The sequence below is a fragment of the Vitis riparia genome, chromosome 18 (genome assembly GCF_004353265.1).
Source record: "Vitis riparia cultivar Riparia Gloire de Montpellier isolate 1030 chromosome 18, EGFV_Vit.rip_1.0, whole genome shotgun sequence".
NCBI lineage: Eukaryota > Viridiplantae > Streptophyta > Magnoliopsida > Vitales > Vitaceae > Vitis > Vitis riparia.
The window spans coordinates 2,788,125-2,793,378 of NC_048448.1; the positions used below are offsets into that span (position 1 = coordinate 2,788,125).

The following is a 5,254-nucleotide window of genomic DNA, read 5'->3' on the forward strand; positions in this document are numbered from 1 at the left end:
AGTAATGCAGTTTTAAGGGCAACTCAAGTTTGGAATTCCTCAACTGTATTCTCATTTGAGCTTTTTCTACTGAAGTGTTAGTATGAAAAATCTGCTAATTAGCCATCATAGAAGATTTGAAATGATTTCTTTATAGTCATTGTTAAGAGCTATTAAAACATTCTCTTCTTTAAACCTACTAAAGGTAAAGATTCACTCGTTTTGAAATGATTTCTGTAGTCATTGTGAAGAGCAATTAAAACATTCTCTTCTTTAAACCTACTAAAGGTAAAGATTCACTCGTTCGTCTTCCCTTATCTACCCTGAAAAGGAGATTTGCTAATCATTTAGGGGAAGAGGCGTTGTCTTAGGATCATTTCTATGTGGCTAACCATTGATAGAGTTAATCCACTATAATCTAGTGTGGAAATAGCTTTGCTTAATTACATGCAGTTTAGGTAACTGAACTAGTGGTTTTCAGTGACCACCCACTGATATTAGTTGTATGCTCTTATCATCATATGATCCAGGATATTTAGTGATGCAGGGTTGCTATGCTATGCTCTGCACATTTTATACTATCCCACTTGGGCATCACAATTCACTACTTTTCCTTTGTTTGTTCCTTGTGATACTTGTTTTTGGATGGGCAATAGATCAGAATGTTTTAAAACTTATCAAAAAAAAAAAAGATCAGAATGTTTTAAAAGGTGCCTAACAAAAAGAAGGGGTGTGGCCCATGGACAGATGATGTATATAAGAAGTGCTCAAAAAACTTGCTTACAACACTACTAATCTAACCAATCCTCCCACTGTCTACAAAGCCCAAGAAAGGCAACAGATAAAGTCCCTTATCCCTGCCTGACCACCAAAATAATGACTTGAGAACCATATCTTTCAGCTTCATGCAAGACCTTTCCAATCCTCCAGACATTCCTCTATTGTGCTCCTTGAACTCTGCAGTCTGCATGTTTATTGGTTGTTTTATGTTAATGATTTTGCTTCTATTAGAATGTATACAATAAACAATTGCAAACATTGCTTACTTCCAATGGGACGTGAGTTGAAAATTGGTTGACAATCAATTAATGAACTAGTCTAGTAATGATAATAATGAACTCTGAGGAATTTAATTCAACTGTTGTTATTTGACAGAAAGATGGACCAGGGGCACCAGGAGGACAGTCCTGGACAGTGCAATGGCTGAAGTTTGATAATTCTTACTTCAAGGTGTGGAACCAGAACAACCTGTATTATTATTTAAGGAAAGAAGACCTGGGTGTTTAGGTGGATTGTGGGGAAATATAGAACTTCATTTTGCTGATTGTGTGTGATCTTATATAGGACATCAAAGAAAAAATAGATGAAGAACTACTTGTGTTGCCAACTGATGCTATTCTTTTCGAAGATCCATCTTTCAAGGTAAAACAGATTGATGTTCTGGGGAAGCCAGTTATGGTGTGCATCATCATTTATTTTTTTTATTTTTTATTTTTTATTTTTTTAATGAAATGTTGCATACTTGGCAGGTATATGCTGAGAAATATGCGGTAGATCAAGAAGCATTTTTCAAAGATTATGCTGAAGCCCATGCAAAACTCAGTAACCTTGGAGCTAAATTTGATCCTCCTGAGGGTATTTTGTTAGCCTTTGGTGCTTGTGCAATTTGTTTCTATTCACAGCATTCTTCAAAAACTTTAGCAGATTCTAAATATAGACAAATTTTGATCAACTGCCTAAATATAGACCAATTTCTGAGGCCCTTATGCCATATGCGTTTCCAGGGAAGCATTACCCTTGTTATTTTTCTGGCATGTATGGTCCATCTGAGTTCAAATCATTTCTTGATCTTATTCTTTTTTGAAATTATTCCCAAATATCTGGCCAAATGCTGCTTGTTTGAACTGGCATCTTTTGTTTTCATAACTTCTTCTCAATGAATTTCGGAATTTAAAGACATTTTTTATGCCAAAATAACTCCTCGATACCAATTTTGCACCTATGCTGAAAATAATCGAAGTGATTTGTTCTGTTTGCTTTATGGTATGTTAACAGTTTCTTTCCCCATCCCAGTTTCTCATCCCAGCCTTCTCAGGAGACACAAAAGCATGCAACCCCAACTCCCTGAACAATTATTAACCATCCTGTTTTCTTAAAAATTTCTTCAACATCAGTAAACTCAATCTTGAATATTGAAAAAGGAAAAAGGAAAACGAGGAATTTGGTGGTTTATTTATTTGTTTTTTTGATCAGAAATGAACAATTGTATTAAAATAGAAAAACATGAGAAGGATGAGAAGTCCTCCCCAAGATGTACAAACTTGATCAAGAAACTGAGAAAACCTCCTCTAAACAAGGAGTGTCATACAAAAAGACAAAAGGCCTATACACGTATAATGAACCTAGAACATATAGACCCAACCCTAAGGTGTGCAAATCGAAGGCCAGTTAAGCTGAATTACACTCAAAGGATAGAGTTTAAAAATGTTTGTATAGTAAGCCCAAAAAGAAACATAAAACTGAAGAAAATCCCACTTCAACTCTAGCGTCCTCCAAGTATCCTAAAAAATTTTAGCGTTCCCATCTCTCCACACAATCCACAATAAAGAAAGACACTATTCTCTAGAGAGTCTTGCCTCTATTAGAATTCCCAAAACACTTGAAGGAGATCACCATCATATCGTGAATACTGCCTGACTGAACTCAATCCATCCCCGCTTGAGAAAAGATCCTATGCTACAAACCTAAAGTGATCGGACAGTGCAAGAGATGATCAATCGTCTCACTACCCCTGCTGAGGATGCACCAATCATGACTAAAGGCTTTGAAAGGCTTCCTCAACTGTAGCATGTCATTGGTATTTATCTTCTTATGTGCCACTAACCAAGCAAAGACCTTGACTTTAAAAGGAACTTTTGGCTTCCACAAAAATTAGTAGGGTAGACAGGAATAGAATCTAAGAAATTGGATATTGTGATAGAAACTGTTATTATAGAACCTGAATTTGGTGGTTTATTTAAGAAACTGTTATGGAATTTGCTGAACAGGGTATTGTGATAGATGATGGTCCTGCAGAAGCTGCACCAGAGAAATTTGTGGCAGCCAAGTATTCATCCGGGAAGGTTAGATCTTTTCTCCTAATTTTGTTTTAGTTAATGGTTGTCAAGAATATATTGCATTTTCCTGATTTAAAGACTCTAATGAAGGAACTTGTATGTGTGCAAATTGTTCATCTCTTCTGGTTCACATGGTTTGGTGCAGGATTAAAACAAGTGTCATGTTTCTTTTGCCGTATCTTTAATAACACAAGATGAAGCTATTTTCAAATTCTGTGAACACACATCTAAAACTTGGAAGTCTAAATGAAGGAGAAAGGAATAAGATTCAATAGTGTTGCCTATTTGAATTGCAGAGAGAGCTGTCAGAGGCTATGAAGCAGAAGATTCGTGCAGAGTATGAAGCGGTTGGTGGAAGCCCAGATAAGCCTCTCCAGTCCAACTATTTTCTAAATATCATGATTGTGATTGCTGTTTTGGCATTGTTGACAACTCTGTTTGGAAACTAGGTTTGCTGAGTTATTTAATGGAAATTGACTTCGGCTTATTAATCAAGGCCTTTCCTATGTATAGTAAGTGGCACTGCATCAATACATGATATACATCATTATATGGTAAAGAAACCCATATCATCAGGGTTACTCTGATTAGTTGAAATGTCTCAAACCCAAACCCTAGGGTTCATGTTTCCATGGACTAACGTGGTAGGAGATTGGGTTTGGAAGGAAAGAGCAAATTTTTTTGCATTATCTTTTCTGGCTGTAGACATTTTTAGTTCATGCAAACTAGCTCCTCTTAGATTAGCACCTAGTTCATCAAAGAAGAACATGAAATTGAAACTCAAAACCTTGATTTCACCTTTGATTCATGAGCAATGTGCATCAAGTTGCTTACATGGACACCATTAAAATGGTGTCATTTGCTGTTCCCTTGCATTCGTCGAACATGGTTCTGTTTATCTCGATACATAGATAATAGATGTGGGTAACCTTTGGAAAATTGCAGAGTAAATGAGGACTCATGTTGCCTTTTATGTGTCTACCAATGGTCCTATTCCAATTTCAATGGCATGTGGAATGCCCAAGTTCAACATGTACTGCCCCTCTGCTTTTCATGTGTGTGGAAAATACCTCCATAAAGATAATCTCTTTGCAGGTTTTCAATAATGAACTATCACTTACAGACCATTTTATTAAGCCGAATTTTATACTAGAGTGTTGAATTTCATATCCTATGAGCTTCAATTAGTAGCGCCTTTAATTCTTACCTTATGGCAGCATCATCTAATGGTTTTCTTCTCATTAAGCCCATCTGCTTCTGCACTTCTGGGGCAGATTACTGATACCGGCCACAACCTTGCTAACTTATCTGATCTGGGCTCATAAAAACAGATTCCTCTGGAGTACCCAGGACATGAATTAAATACAAACTCACATCTAATGGATATGTCTAGAGGCTTGCTAAACCACTTCTATACCCAAACTAAAAATCACTGACATCCTAGCATTGACTAGCTTCATCTGCATTGAAATACTTAAAAGCCTCGTCCATTCTATAGAACAATCTTTGTCGGAAAAATATAATAGATTGTTTGGCTGAAAATTGAATTTTCATTTTAAAGGTTTTTATTTGAAGGTAGAATTTTCTTTTAAGTTTTGGGTTTGAAGATTTCGAGACTCAGTTCAGTAGAACTTGTAGAAGCTTTTTCTTGTATATCCACCCAAAAAGGGAAAAAAAATTTCCTGTGAGAAAAAGTTGCTCCATCTAAAATGCATTCTTTAATTTGGATTTGGGGAAAAGTGATTAGTAAAAGATGAAAAGGAGGGGGGAAAGTTGGAAGTCTGTGAGGTTCCCAAGTTATGGTTTTGGCTTTTGGAATCCTTGAAAAATTGTTTGGGACATGTTCTTCAGCTTTGACTCAAAAGACTAGGAAGCAAACAAAGCTGTCTCGCTTTCTGCATTTCCCCCCATAAAAAGAAAGGTGAAAATGAAGAAAGAAATTATGGTGTGCTCCCAATGAAGTAACACATGGGCTGTTTTCTTAAAATAAGCCTCATGAATTCATCATTCCTGCGGAAGCCTTTACCCCACCTTTCCTTTCCTTCTCTTCTTTTTCCTCAGGTCTCCCATTTCATTATCATCATTTTTTTGTTGATAAAGTTCATTATTTTTACCCTCTTTGTGGGGTCAAATACTACTCATGCCATGCCTTGCTTGGT

The 5,254-nt window shown here is 36.4% G+C and overlaps 2 long non-coding RNA genes across 2 annotated transcripts; both read left to right on the forward strand.

Moving 5' to 3' along the window:
* Positions 1 to 1,100: 1,100 nt before the first annotated feature.
* Positions 1,101 to 1,613, forward strand: LOC117905371. Its single transcript, XR_004649731.1, has 3 exons — positions 1,101 to 1,209; positions 1,324 to 1,401; positions 1,509 to 1,613. It is a non-coding gene; the product is annotated as an uncharacterized LOC117905371 (long non-coding RNA).
* Positions 1,614 to 3,027: 1,414 nt separating this feature from the next.
* LOC117905372 lies at positions 3,028 to 3,676 on the forward strand. Its single transcript, XR_004649732.1, has 2 exons — positions 3,028 to 3,101; positions 3,241 to 3,676. It is a non-coding gene; the product is annotated as an uncharacterized LOC117905372 (long non-coding RNA).
* Positions 3,677 to 5,254: the final 1,578 nt, after the last annotated feature.